The 15,919-nt window shown below is 39.3% G+C and overlaps 2 protein-coding genes and 1 long non-coding RNA gene across 4 annotated transcripts in view; 2 read left to right on the plus strand and 1 right to left on the minus strand.

Annotated features, from left to right (window-relative positions):
- The window catches only part of LOC146672608 (uncharacterized), a 322,020-nt gene that overhangs the window by 277,729 nt on the left and 28,372 nt on the right, over positions 1–15,919 (plus strand). The window lies entirely within an intron of this gene.
- Positions 1–15,919, minus strand: part of LOC146672618 (uncharacterized) — a 117,551-nt gene that overhangs the window by 9,320 nt on the left and 92,312 nt on the right. The gene's annotated exons all lie outside the window — the stretch shown is intronic.
- Positions 6,774–10,600, plus strand: LOC146672619 (uncharacterized). Of its 2 annotated transcripts, XR_014910585.1 has the most exons (8): positions 6,774–7,211; positions 7,928–7,967; positions 8,113–8,159; positions 8,472–8,516; positions 9,352–9,381; positions 9,834–9,902; positions 10,109–10,183; positions 10,578–10,600. It is a non-coding gene; the product is annotated as an uncharacterized LOC146672619 (long non-coding RNA). The 2 variants fall into 2 exon arrangements; XR_014910584.1 differs by lacking the exon at positions 10,578–10,600 and having other exon boundaries at positions 10,109–10,565.

The following is a 15,919-nucleotide window of genomic DNA, read 5'->3' on the forward strand; positions in this document are numbered from 1 at the left end:
AGTCATGAATGAAAGTGCAGACTGAGAGTGGATCACATGATGTTTGAGGTGTGTCATGTGACATGTTCAGTATTGTCACACATGTCTAGATTGTCCCTGATATCATAACTGCTCAAACACTGATGATTATATTTGAAGAATTATTCCTGATGGCAGCAAAGTTTGAATGGAGCTCTCTGTCTGTGCTGATTTGTCGCCCTCTGGAGGTCAAAGCACAAACTGCATGATGTCACTGTAACCACCACAGTGACAGGAAGTGTTTTTAAATGATGAAATATGTCAGTGATGCTGATAGTGTGTTCATCACAGACGTTCAGGCTGACATGAATCAAAGTTAATGTCATTATGGACCAAGGACAGTACTCTGGGTCTCCTGCAGAACAACTCGAGCTGTGATACCTGAATGAAGAGCCTCTGCTGCTTTAAAGAAGGAGGCTCGAGGCAGAGGTGAGGTGCAGACCAACCAGCTTTTATTCAGCAACTTTAACAGAAGGATCAGAAAAATAAAACTATACAGCACAGTGATGCTGACTGAAGCCACAGCATTAAACTAAACAAACATCTGATCATCTTTAACAACATCTAATAAATAATGACAACTATTTACTCCTGTATTTCCTACAATAAAGCCTGTTCAGATATTTGTTGCTGATGGAAATGTAAAAGGCTCCCAGGAACCAAAGGACAAAAACAGAGGCAACAGTCACAGCTGCAAAGGATCCCCTAACACATAAACTGGTTCGAAGATATTTTCTAGCTCTGCAGAGGAGCTTGATTGCACGGACAGTAAAAAGTGGATTCAATAACAGCAGCGAGTGCTGAGTGATATAACGGTGCTGCGAGCAGCAGTGCAAAGGCTCACACAGAGACAGCAGCTACACTGTGTGTGGATGTGATCCACAGTCACAGCTGTGGGTTTCAGTCAGTGTGTCTCTAACTTCATGGTCACATTTCAAAGCTTATTGGAGCCAGAAGATGTTCAAGTAAAAGATTTATTGCTGTACTCGTCTACCAGGATAACAGGAGGTTCATAAAGCTGTGTAATACTTCAGCTTTCCATCATGGAGTAGTAGTTGTGTCCCTTTGTGTTTATTAGTGTGTTCACACGTCTACTTTAACTTCACTCTGTAATGAAAGGATTCAAATCACTGATAAATACATACATGCTGACTCTGAGTCTCAGTGAAGGAGGAAAGGATGGATGAAGGCAGCCTAGTGTGGGTCATGTGTGTCCAGCAGTCATCCAGGGCCTGGATCCATCTGTAACAGGAAGACAAAGTCCAGCCTGTAATCATCCTATCAGGCACAGCGTTTCCATCCAGCATCCTGACGACACTAACAACCCGTCAAACGTCTCCTCTGGTCCACAGAAGTCACACTTCCTGTGTCATGTTTACCTTTTTAAGTGTGCTATTCAAGCCTGTGTGACCAACTCTGACTCTCCAGATTCCATCCTGGTCTCTGCTGCAGCTTCTTCTACACGACTGTTTTCTGTATAATATCTGCCTTTCCCGTCTCTGTCCCAGTGTGCCTGCCACTCGTCCTTCATCTTTACCTTCATTATACTCTTCACCTCACTTTTACTGTATTTTATAGTCAAACCTGCACGACTTCTTCTTGCTGCACCTTTTTAAACTTATCGTCCTGTTCATTGCATCAACACCGATATTCACAGGGAGCCATAAGAAATCCACTTCTATCCCTCTGTGTTTGATTCTATACAGTAAATGAAGTATATCAAAAACAATATGTTGCCTAGAGTCTGAAGACATATCACCTGTGCTCACTAGCACGCTGCTAGAGTCCCAGCAAACCACATACCTGCATATTAGTGCGTCCTCCACCCAGTTCAAGCCAGTAACATCACTACCAGCTCCCAGTATAAACTGCCACATCATCTGTAATTCTTTTACTCATCACCAAACTTATTTGTGGGAGAACAAATGCAGCAGCCGTTCTTTTATCTGACAGTGTTGACGCATCAGTAAATATCCTCACATGACCTGAGGACTTTCCCACTATATGAACCTGCTTTTAGTCGCCCCTCCTCCCTCGCCACAAGCTTCCTTTACAACATAACTTATAAAAAACAACTTTATTGACAATCAGCAATAACAATTACAGACAGTCTAGAAGAAGAATCACATGATCAAGGAGCAGAAGTTTATGGTTTTAATAGCTTTTACATTTTGGGAAAGTTTTAAAAACATTGTTTGGTTTTCTTTCTAAAGCGTTGAAAGGACGGCTTTGCATCAGAAAAGTAAGATCAGCAAATGAATCCATTAAAGTTCTTTTGCCTTGTTTGCAAAAGAAGCCAAACAACATTTGTGTTACAAAGAGAGACTTCAGAACAGATCAAAGATCACAAACATCAGGCACTGATGGAAACAGCCAAACACAGAAACAGAGGCACCAGCAGGTGAAGGAGGCCTGTTGTAGAAATGACTCTGAGTGCTCAGGTAGAAACGCATGAAGAACCAGTGCGTCTAATATTTGGAAACCAATCTGTGTTTGAGCGTCCTGGATGAAACACAGATCATGTTGCAGAGCGAGGACGTCGTCTTTCCTCCCGAGTGTGTAACTACAGGACGTGTGCAGCAGGTTTAATCGTCCTCCTGACAGTTACTGATGAACGAGTCCTTCAGGGAGGCTCCAGGATCACTGTGGCTTTTACCAGCTGCTGCTAAACTGAGAGGTGTTGCTGCTTCATGTGTGAAGATGTTTGCATGGCTTTAACAGTGCAGACGTTCCTCATGTGCACACATTTCATATGTTTTATTGTGATGTTTAGTAACATCTGCTTCCCTCCTTCAGGCAGACGATAAAGTGAGCTCAGCCTTAAACATGTGGAGAGAACGTTTGACCCACAGTCCTGGGACGACTGCAGAACAATGGTTTGTTTTTAATGATAAAGTTTCATAATGGAAATAAATGCTGAGCCTGTTTCATGATGTTGGCCCTGCAGCATCAGGCAGGATTAATACTGTAACAAACGTGTGTCACAGTTATAATGACTTTAAATGAAGACTTGGGTTGGATGGAGATGTCAGCTGGATTTGTGCTGACTGTCACTTTAAATGTTTTCAGTTCTGTTCAGCTTCTAAATCTACTTTTGTATAATGTTTGCTGAGTTTTGCACTTCATGACGCTTTTAAGAAGAGCCAATAAATCCTGACTTTACACAAAAATAAAGGTTTAATGTGTTTAGTGTGACAGTGGAGGAGAGCGCACATAATAAGAGTCATTAACAGAATGGTGACAATTATAATCTGTCTCATTTTAGGAGCAGCTCACAGGCACAACAGACTACAGAGCAACCAAAGCACCAGTTAAACGTCCATGTGACCGGCTTACAGCCAATGAACAATCAGTCCCCACTGTCCCCACCAACATCACTGTACTGGAAAGACTGTGCTGCCATGGTCAGAGATGAACTGGTACTAAAATGTAAGGCAGCTGATGTGTGTGGCCTTAGCAGCACAAATGCATCACGGCTGCAACGCTGCAGTGTGTTTAAACATTTGAACATTTCTGTGGCTTCAAACCAGCAGCTGCTCTGTACTCAGTCGTGTTTGTGTGTCTGTCAAAGTGATTGTTGTCTTTAAAAAGCCTTTTGTGTTGAGTTTTGTGAGCAGTGCCGAGCTTCTCTGTAGTCTAAGCTGAGTCGATATATTTGATTCCATGTTTGGTGTGATTTTCAAAGTCAGCAGCAGCAAACCCATACGGTAAAAAAATACATTTTTCCTGGCCAAAATATATTTCAAATATATGGTAAATATATTTTGTATTTGTGATGCTCCAAAAAAATATATTTTTGAAATTGAAAATATATTTCTTTCAAACCAAAATACATTTCAAAACATATTTTAGGGTGAAGAAAATACATTTCCAACCTTACAGTAGAATGTATATCAAAGTATCCTTTATTTAAAATATATTTAGTGCAATAATGATGATAATGATAACAATACTAAAAGTAACATGTTTTATGCACATCTGCAAAAAACAGTTGGATTCAAACAAAACAGAGTCAAAGGTCTATCACGAATTAGGTTGTTTATTCATTTGCTTACAGTATTTCACATTACACAATATCTCACTATAATGTAGCGTTCATTGACTTTGAAATTATCTGTCAGTGATACAGTAAACAAGATACAACAACTGCTATGTACACTTTAGTTTTTGACAATATATACAATTTAGTACTTAAAGGAACACACTCCACTGTTTTGGAAATAGGCTCATTCTCCATCTCCCTCAGAGTTAAAAATGCAGCGTCTTCTTTCTAGATCCGTACGTTAATAGGGCTCTGGAGCGTGATCTTACGGGATGGGGCGTAGCCAGGATTTTTGGTCAAGGCGCCATATTAGCAGGCCAAACAAATGCTTGCTGTGTGGTCGGTTGTAATGTTAGATTGCACTACCGACAAAGGAATAAGCTTGAAAACAGGCTCTCTTTTCATTGTTTCCTCACCTGGAAGCATCATGAGGGAGCTTATGTGTTGGATGTTACCAAAAGAAGGCGTCTAGCCTGGATAGCAGCTGCGAGACGAGCTGATATTCAGTTCTCTACCAGCCACAGATATCTGTTGGTGTGCTCCAGTATTTTCATTCAGGTAAGTTCTAAATAAGTTCATATTATTATTTATAGCCTGTTAATTTTATTTTCAATAGCACAAACTTAGAACAAACATGCAGAACTACCTTCTATTTATAGAGTTGCTAATTATTTGGCATTATTGCAACAAACCAGCCTATGAAATGAATGAAACAAATCCTGACTGGGTTCCAACACTACACATGGGGCACTACGAAATCCCTGCTTCAAACTACATGCTACATACCACCATGCCAATCAGATTACTTCTTCCATGTGTGGGTAAAAAGGTGACCTTCCTGGATAAGATGGCAAAGGTTTGCTGCCTTTTGGTGAACATGTGCCCCAGTGTGGTAGTAAAACCACAGAAAAAAGGTTTTGTTAAATACTCTTAAGTCTTGTGCTGTTTATGTAGTGATAAGTTTTCAAAAGAGACAGTAAATTACAGAATGCTAGTAGTGGGTGATATTATACAAATGCTGTCATGATTTTATGTGAACATTTTGTCATTTGTAAACTATACATAACATTTTTTCTACATTGTAACTGATGTGATGTTCGACAAAGTGCTTTTAATTAAAAATAGGCAAACATTTCTTTGTTTCTTTATTCAACTTTTGAACAGTGGTATTTAGTAAGTACATATTCAGTAAATGCAAAGTATTTACATGGCCCCCTAAATTAAAACATTATGGGTTATTCAGAACAGAACTATGCTTGGAAAAATATTGTCCCATCAGTTGATCCAACTCCTCCACAGTAGCAGGTGGAACTTTTCTTTTTTGAGGATGGCTTCTTTTACCTGTCACAACGAATGGTCTGTTTATGTTTTGATCAAGAACCTTTTTTTGGGCAGCTGAAGAGGAGAAGTCTATCTTATGGCCAACTTCTGGCTGTATCTTGGTCATATTACCCAGCAAAACCCAGTATGCAGGTTCATCTGTAACAGTCCTTGTGCCACAGATCCTCACTGTTGCTTCTACATTAAACAGAAGAGCAGTGACATGGCTGCAAGTCTTCACGACTCTAGCCATACAGCTGCAGTGGGCGGCTTCAACCTTCCCTGTGATGCTCACAATGACCTGTGGCTGCAATGCTGCAATTCAGTCTTTAAGAGTGCAGGACCTAAAACACACACAGACAAAGTTCATTTAAAGACAAGAACTTTAATAAGCCAAGTCCGACACAAATGTGTTTTATTTACTTTCAAATCCATTTATCATAAATGTAACAAATAAAGTGTTTTTATGTATCCATCTATAGAACGCTGCATGTTATATTCTAAATCTGCATGTTTCTTTTTAGAAACCTATCAGCAAAAAATGAACCTAAAGTATGTAATGCAAGGATGTAATCACTTTCAAGAGGGAGAAAACATAAAGTTCAACTTTAAGTGACAATTATGGACACCTAATATGACAAGGAGATTCTGCAGGTCATTAATCAATGTATAAAACTAAAACAGAATGTATTTTTAGTGACACAGGACACAAACAAGGAAGCAAGATGTGTAATTAGGATTATTTATAATAAATATGAATTAATTAGGGCAATTTCTTTAACCATAAAGAATAACTAAATCCTTCAGGACAATGTCACATCAATGCACTGAACTCACTATGTTATCCCTCTAACAGAGCCTCTACATGTTCTCACTGTAATTTCCCCCTCACGAATGAATTTTTGCTAGCACTAATTTGAATGTTGGGGGGAATCAAACGCATTTTACTCGCAGTACTCAAGCTGACTTACCTTTGCTTGAATGACACCGTACTCACAACGTGGAGGCTTAAAAATAGCCAAATCTTGTACCCAGTCCTTGGTGAATTGGATGTGCGCCTCCAGAGATTTATAATTGCGAAATTGGTGCGCCGTGTATGCTCTGACTCCACAGACAAGGTATGAGAGTAGATCATGCTAAGTCAATAGCGGTTTGGTCTTCAGGGTTTCTACTCCACGGCTATATTTCATACGGGTCCACATTTCAACAATCAAGTACCGTCTCTTTGCATCTGGACAGAATCTGTCTCTATACCGTCATTTTCTTTTGAGCTATGTTTCAGAATGGTTCGTAGCAATCTTGTTTTGATTCGTCACCTGCCAAGATGGTGCTGCGCTCCCACAATGCATTGCGACATTACGTCAACTCCAAAGCCCTTTGCATGCAGGAGTGTATGCGCATGCGCATTGCCACGGTGGTTTAAAAAATAAAGATATAATGAAAAGTAATTAATAAAAATTAAATATTTAAACATTCCCACAAATGTGCAATGAACGTGCAAAAACTCTCTTTAGTAGTTGTTGCTGTTTCTTTCTTTCTTTCTTTTTTTTTTTTTTTTTTTGAAAAATAACGACGTCTCTGAGGCGCGAAATCTGACAGCGAGAGGAACGGCCGGATACAGGAGACGGGAAGAAACAAGCCGATTATGTTCGCGTTAATTAAGTGGTTGGAAGATGTAAAATTCTCAATTCTGCCAACTGAACATATACGAGATTTTAATGAGGATGAATAATTAGCCGGCATGGAGGAAACGGACCTTTATTTCGTGGAGTGGCGACAAGAAGCCAAGGCGGGTGGCCAGTCTAAGAAGCCTCCATCATCAAGCTAGCAGGTGCCTTTTCCCATATAATATTACTTTATTCTCGTGTATTTGGAACGGAAGCGTAGAGCTGCCACCCAGGCAAAAGAGAAATATAAGTATATCACGTTATAACGTGAAAAGTTTATCGTTCTAACAATATACTATCATGTTTGAACATGTTTGAACAACATTGTACGAAAAATGTACATAATTATCACGTCCGTACAATATTGTGCGAACGTGACAATTATGTATATTATAATAATGTGATATTATATTATACCAGTGGTTCTTAACCTGGGTTCGATCGAACCCTAGGGGTTCGGTGAGTTGGTCTCAGGGGTTCGGCAGAGCCTCCGCTGTGACGTGCACAGCTCATTTTGTGCACCAGTAAAAAACATATCTACGTCTAATTTGAAAAAAAAAAACACACTTTATTTTTCACTAAAGAGGGGTTCAATGAATGCGCATATGAAACTGGTGGGGTTCGGTACCTCCAACAAGGTTAAGAACCACTGTATTATACAAACATGAAAAGCATAATGTTAGAACAATAAACATTTCACGTCATAACGTGATACAGCTCTATTTTTCTTTTGCCTGGGTGGCAGCTCCACGCTTCCATAATTTGGTAATCAAAATATGTAACTTAATTAATTATATTGTGACGTACTTTTGCCTTTTCTTATTATTCTGCCTTCTCAATAACTATCAAAGCCTATTCACATTTAATTTGGCTTTCACAGAAATCCTACCTCTCCTTCTGGCTACAGAGTACTTACCAAGGTTAGAAACAAAGAACAGTTATGCTTTATTAATGTTCGCTAATTACAATGTTCCACATTTCCTTGCTTTTTAAGTCATTTTTAGGCTTTTTAGAGTTTTTGTTTTTTATTTTTTTAGCAGTAATGTTTCTGCCTATTTATTTCAGCCCATGAAATCGAATGCAGATCTTCCTAATGTGAGATTTACATAAATGTAAGTAATTTTGTTTGTCATTGTCATTAATGTTGTTGCTGTTGTTGTTTTTGTGCAGTTTGCAATCATATAAACCTAGCAAGCATCAGTCAGCACAGTGACTAACCTAAACAGATTCTTGCTTTATTCACATATATTATATGTAATTATATATACCTGCACATTGTACCTAGGGTTGCAGCCACTTGGCCCCACCCCATTGTTGTGACAGCCCTGATTGTACTTATACACTGCATCTGAACAGGGAACAGTCTGCCACATTAATGTATTTTTAAGTGACTTGTTTGTAATACATGAATTTGTTTCTTACAGATGTCAAAGTCTCAACCTCATGCTGCCCTCCCCCATCCTCCTAAAGTAAGTATTTGTTGTTGTAGTTTTTTATGCGGTGTCTGTGTCACATGCTAATCATAATTATTGAAATAACTGTTTTCTAACAGCTTTTCCAAAACACTAGTTATGTTTGTTGTCATTCAGACCAATACTACTGCTTAGACATTGTTTAGTGGTCATGCATGTTTGACAAGCTCGTTATGATACCAAAACAGTAGGCCTATCACAATAATCGATATATCGACTTAACACACAGTACATGTACATGACCTCAATAATTGTTGATGATGTAATTTATCCGCCATTATATTTACAAAAATAAAATATAATGATAACAAAACAATAACATTAAATAACATTGTTTTCTATTTGTTAGAAAATTTACTATTTATTCAAGTTTTTAAGGTATCTAATATTTTGATTCCTAATTTCAATGATCTAAATACTTTAAGAATTAGATGTTGGTTTGTCAATTGAAAGTGTGTAGATCTTGCATTATTATGGTGTTATATTATGATTATACATACATAAAATGGTCTTAAAATGACAATGACATAACTTGTCGCAATTGTTTATGGGGCAATATACCGACCAACAAAAAGTCGTTATCGTAACAGGCCTTCAAAACACACAGTTTTATGATTGATAAATTCAAAAAATATATACATTTAATTTCTCTGAGATTCTCTAATATTCAGTTACAGTTCACAACACAGCTACCCGTACATGCAGTATTATACTGTAAATATAAATCTCTGCATTTAGCATCCCACTAGAAGCGTCACAGTTACTGCCTCTTTTTTTTTTTTTTTTACAAATACCTGTACTATCACTAACACATTTACTGTTTTACTTTTAGCCTGTGGATACAAATGCAGATTTCCTTAATGTAAGTTGTGCATTTTAATTACATCATGTTATTTTTATTATTATTTATTTATTTATTTATTTTACATTCAAATATTTCAAGCTTCTTGGTTAAAGAAGCTTGATTGCTAGTAGGTAAAGAATAGTTCACCTATAATTCATATTCCCAATTAATGTCTCACCTCTGATTGAATGCCTTTGTTTGTTTTCCTATAACAAAACATTTTTGCTGGATATATATGGTGAATTTATATGCATAGATACAGTCGTAGTGCTTGACACATGCAAACAGCAGTAGATGTACTAAAAAGGAAATAATTACAATCATGATGTTGATTGCTGATGTCAGTATATATATTTTAGAGGAATGTTTTGTTTTTCACCCAAAATGACTATATTGCTTCAGAAGAGATTTATTACCCTACCGGACTCTTATATATTGTTCTGTTTTTTGTTTGTTTTTGTTATTTTCAGGTTCAATGGTGCGTGTTCTTCTAATGGCCGCCTTCCCACTGGAGGTTTTGATCCACAGCAATTTAAAAGGTAATCAGCTTTGAAAGTCAGTTCAAATGGTTAGCTAATAGTACTTTAAAAAGCCTACAACTCTGTCACCAGTTTCTTTACCAAAAATTACCCATAAAAGTATCGCTCAATAGCATATATTGTAGTTCAAATGTTTAGTTGTACAAATATCAAATTTTTGGAAATCTAAAACTAGTCAAACACTCAAATGTTCATGCTTTTTATAGGAGGACAGAGCAAAACGGACATCGGCGCAGAGTGAAGAACTGCCCTTGATAAGGACACTATGACAGCCATATATAGTAAGTGAAGACTTTCTGTGTATCTAAAATTGCATACAGCACAAGTAACTTACTTTGCAACCATTAAAATAGGTTGTAAAGTAAGTTACCAATACAAATAGGTGATGATGCATTGTAGTGGTTGGTCTCAGACAAAGAAGGTCAACAGATTTATGAATGCTGGAAGGTAAGGAGAGACGACCAAAAGGGGTGTTAGCATTACTGTAATGTGAACTGGATAGACTTCCCATCTAGGAAAAAAAAGAGGTAAATTATGCGTAAAATATATCTGTATTAATATCTGTATCTGTATAAACAGAAATATCTGTTTGCTAAATGAAGCCAGCTAACATAAATCACATTTTTATTTTAACTCTGATAAAAGTAATAGAACTGTGACTTTTGTTTGTTACAGTGGGGGTAAGGAAGGGGTTTCCCAGCGTGTCCAGAAGGGCTTTGAGGATTGCCGTGAAAGCTGGGGGAACTGAGACTGTGTGTATATATATATATATATATATATATATATATATATATATATATATATATATATATATATATATATATATATATATATATACACACATATATGTATATGTGTGTGTGTTTCTTTTAGAATGTTTAAGTATGTAATGAGAATAAACTTATAAAATGAATATTCCTTGCTTGATTGATATGCTATATGTATGTTTTAAACATCAAATAAAGATTTCTTTCAGATGTTAAATGTGAATGTGTTTTCTTAGAAATATATGAAGGGTTAAATTTATATTTTTTTGAATGATTTTAAATACATTTAAATTGTATTTTGAAATATATTTTATTAATATATTTCAAAATATACAAAAAATGGCCAAAAAATATATGTGCTAAAATACATTTTAAATATATAAATATATTTTAAAATGTATTTTAAAATATATTTTTTTACCGTATGGGCAAAGCTACACCAGAGGGTTGTGCTGTGTAACAGGTTGGTGCAGGTGGTGTTATCTACATTTGAACATTAGGCAACAGTCTCATGAAGACACTTTATATTGTTCACTAAAGACCAACAATAACAGAGACAAAGGGAGAGCAGCAGAACTAGTGCTAACAATTAGCACTGCTAGCCTGCCCACCAACACCAGCTAATGTTCTAAAAACGATGATCAATGATTTTGCTGTAACGGCTCCAGCTGTCTGTGTCAGGGACACGTTGGAGATGAAGTGAGTGATCCAGTGACAAAGGTTTGGAAAGCTGCAGTCAGCTGAGACTAAAGGAGTCACCTGACCGAGAGACCAAATGTTTCACTGAGAACGTCCAGATGAACAGAATCAACCTTTGGGATAATCTGTTCCACACATCCATGTTTCACTTACTGCATTATATTTCCTCATTGCTGTGCACACAGGCCTGTGGCTTATAACCAACTCCAAGTTCAGACTCAGAGGCTGCTGAAGCTGTTTTCTGGAACAGAAACGTGTTGGATATAAAACCAACTCTTCTTTATGTGTCAGCACTGAGGAAAGGAGCAGCTTCGTTTCTAAGTGTATGAAGGACTGTAGCAGTGTGTGTGTGAGCTTTATTTCACAGACAGAACCATGTCAAAAACACAACTTCAGGTAAAAACAATACAAAATCAAAGAGTCTGATCAGAAGGATTAAACAGAGGAGTGTGGGACTGTTTTTAACAGACAGCAGGTTAAGCCAGGCTGGAGGAGTAAACTGAGCCTCGGTGTGAGCAGCAGTGTGTTTGACAGGAAGCTGAGATAAACAGTCTGGAGCCCATTTAGTGCTTCATATGAAAGTGTGAGGATTTGAAAGCAAATCTAAAATCAAGCAGGAGTCAGTGTGAGAATGATTTGTGCTTTTCCTCAGTCAGATGCTGGGAGTTTCAGTTCATCCATGTTCAGCGTGCTGTGCTTTGTGTAACAGGAGAATATGACAGTATAAATCAAGTCTTCATGTCACTGAAAGCCTCCACAGTCTGCTATGGAGGTGCATCAGTTTGGATTTACAAGAAGAACATTTCTTAAACCTGCCACAAGATGGCGCTCCAACAGAAGGGATGTCCACAGTGTAACACAGACACACACATACTGTGTGAATGTGTGAGTGAATGGGCTTTCAACACAAGGCTTCTGCTGCTACCTTTAATTACATAATTAGCTAACAAGAACAAACTGTTAATTACCACCAAAGAACGGCTCCAGATTTTAGCTGCTGACCATTTTGTGAAACGTTGATTACATCAGCTTATTGTTGATTTTTCAACCTTAATATCAGCTGCTTTAAAGGAGCCTCGTTCTCTGGCAGTAACACTTTTCTTCACTAGATGCAGTGCAGGCACAGTCTGTGTTTCTAAACTACACACTAATGTTCATTGTTGTGCAGCTAAATCCTCCCTCTGGATGGGAAGAATCCCTGTCAGGCTTCAAACACCTGGCTTGGTGTTCTGGAGCTAATGTGTCACCTGTGAGGACTCTGAGATGAACACACAGCAGACACTTCAGTTCTCCGTCTGTGTGTCCTCAGTTTCCCAGCATGCCTTGGCTGTGGTGGTGGAGGTGAATGAGGGGGAACATGCTGCTCTGTCAGCACTCAGGTTTCATACCTGGTGATCTCAGAGGACAAAGCGGCGTTACAGCAGCGCACGTTGATGAGACCTGATGCTCTGAACAGTTCAGACTTCAGCCTCACTCTGAGAAAACAAACGACTGACTGTCAGCAGCAACTACACCTGCTCCATCAGTGACGGAGAGAAGAACTGAGACTGAGAGACATACAGCTGCAGGTCAAAGGTCAGAAACGCCCGCTCTTTGTACGGGTCAGGAGTTAGTACTGCAGAGGTCAGAGGTCAGCTTGCTGACAAACCATTTGAAACAGTTTGGAGCTAAAAGCACAACAGCAGAGGAAAGAAGAGACACTGCAGAGATGATGCAAAATATTGTGTTTTGTTCTCAGCTGTCAAAAAGTGTAACACACGTGTTCCAGCACAGCCTTTGTGTACTTTCACTTCTCCATACTGTCCATTGGAAATCCTGTTTGTTACTTTTTGATTTCAGTCCATGTGTCCAAAGCAAACTTCTGTCCCACACTTTCTCTGCTGACTCTTCACCGATGCTCAGATGATCTCAGATGATTTCACCAGAACTCATCAAAATTCGGGCTCCACAGAAACCCAGACGTCACTAAACAAGCGTAACAAGCAAAGCGAAAACTGGTCGTTCAGCTTTATTGACCAAAGATAAGCTCACATGTCACCTCATGACACAGACACTTATTTCCACAGCATGCACGAGGACTGACAATAAGTGTCTATAAAGCCACTTCTATCTGCCACACCTGTGCTTCTGTCATGGTTGCTCTCCTCTCACTCTGTCATTTATCCACAGTCTGCCTCCCTCTGCTCCGTCAGCTGACGTCCTCTCTACACCACCTGCTGTGTTTTATCCTGCAAAAACACATTTAAGAAGCGTTGCACCGAGTAACGGGAGGAACTGCTATAAAATCCATTTAAAGGAGGTGGTGCTGAGTGCTGTGACTGGGGTCCCACCACTGACATCACGGGTGGAGGACATGTTGGAAAACTGCTACAAAGTGCTGTGCAGCCAGCAGAGCTTACAGTCTGTCCTGTGTGTCATACAGGCTCTCACACTTAGTGTTTCTGTGACACATTGAAGAGAAGTTTGTGTTGTTCACAGTTGTGCTTGTACTGAGTGACAGCTGACATGACCTAACAGGAATAATGTGTCTGTGCTGAATGAGAAGTAACACACAATGAAGTCTTGATGCATCTCAATCATCCAGGAAAGTGAGTCTGTTGCTTCTGTTCATCTGGACGCAGCGTTTTGTGGGAGAAACGTGTCGTCATCATCAGGTGACGTCTTCAGTCTCAGCTGCAGGTTTCAGTCTTACAAACAGGACATTTGCATAAAGACTGAAAGCAGCTGCAGGAACGATGGGCTGGGAGCTCCATTCCTTCATCTTAATTATGCAGATTCTCAGGACCATTGATCAACAACCACTGATCCATGTCCATGAGTCCCATTCACAGAGATGTGGGAATGGCTGCAGTCACAGCATGTAAGATGGAAATAAATGAGAAGTATTTAGCTGAAGTGGATTTGATTTATGTTACTTCTTTTTTAACTTGTAGTTCTACATTGGAAGATTATTGTGATATTGAAATATAAAAATACATTTATATTCTATTATTTTCTCAAAATAAGCGTCACACTCGTGGAAGCCGGTGTAGCCGCCGAAACGCCTGCATTTATGGAGACTTTCAGCCCCAGGTAGGCCAGTTATGGATCTTGGGATCCACATTATGTCAGCAGCTGTTCTCCACCGTGAACTGTGTTCAAACAAACACGCTCACGCCTCACAGGCGACAGCTTACAGTCTGTAGAGATAAAGTGACTTCGTACAGCCCCGACCTGCAGACGCTGTGCGCAGAGGTTCAGGAGCAGAAGTCCCGTTGTAAACATATCACGGCAGACCCGACGATGTTTGCATGAACGCGCTTTTCAGCATCTCTTTATTGACCACTTTACACACACGGTTGCTGTGCGCACACAGCCGGCTGTAGCTTTGCAGCTCACAGCCCGACACACACCAACAACAGCAGAGAGAGCACAGACGTTAAGGCGTGATTGCGGGTGCCGCTCAGGTGCGTCCGCCTCCCCTGCAGCGGCGCTGCAGACCACGCCCGCCACACGCAGTAACCAGGTAAAATACATACTTGGGCAGAATTTTGCAAATATCTATTTTTCATTTTGTAGCAGCATAGAGCTTTTTTCCAATTATTTTTTAAAAGTCAGGTCAAGGCTCCAAAAGCCCAAAGGTGATATAACAGTTTGTGTTTGCTACATGGATCATTGGAGTTCAGCTGTTTGAGGGAGTTAGTGTTTGTGTGTCTCTCTGTGTGTGTGACTTCCAACTGTTTCTAACAGCATCCTTAGCCATAAAATGGTGATCTCCCCCACACCCAATATATGGTTCACTTCCTGTATTGGTTCAGCGTGCACAACACAGTGAAGCCACTAAAGGGCAGGAAGCTGACCACACAAGAAACAGAATCTTCACAGAGATGTGTCGACAATAATCCTCCCCCAGCACAGAGTGGGTGGAGAGGTGGTCAGGATCAAAGGAATGTCTTGATCCTACAGATTGAACTAAGACCTGTAAAATTTAAGAAACACATTGACAACATTCAACAATTAGACTCAACAGGGGCCATTAGGAAAGCCACAATGTTCATAGAGGGGCCATGCAGCTCACACTTGACTGTGACTCCTGACCAGGGCTGGACTGGGACAAAAAATGGTCGCGGGCATTTTGACTGGAGACCGGCCCCCCAGGTATTAAAGGAAAAACCATGAAGCCTTTGAATGAAAACAAACGCTGTTGTCACAGTGATGGACGCTGTCTTGTTGGTATACATGCATCAGTCTAATAAACTTAAACCTGCACCATCCTCCCTGTCCTGCTATTCTAAACAGGAAGTAGACTGTTGGTCGAGTTAACCTCCTGAACATCTACAACACACGGTGGAAACCTGACATTAAGACAGAGACTAGAGGTGAGACATGATCATTGCTGATTACTGATGACAGATTTAGATATGTTTTCATAAACCTTTCATTTGCCACATCAATAAACAGCACGGCAGGGCAAAATATGTTTTCTAACATGGCGACCTTTAAAAAGTGAAAGGAGACAGAAAGACAGCTGAGAAAGAATCAAACTGACTTTTTGATGCATTTTACACACAG

The sequence above is a fragment of the Rhamphochromis longiceps genome, linkage group LG3 (assembly GCF_057381845.1).
Source record: "Rhamphochromis longiceps isolate RC_006_pf linkage group LG3, R_longiceps_female_GT1.1, whole genome shotgun sequence".
Taxonomy (NCBI): Eukaryota; Metazoa; Chordata; class Actinopteri; order Cichliformes; family Cichlidae; genus Rhamphochromis; species Rhamphochromis longiceps.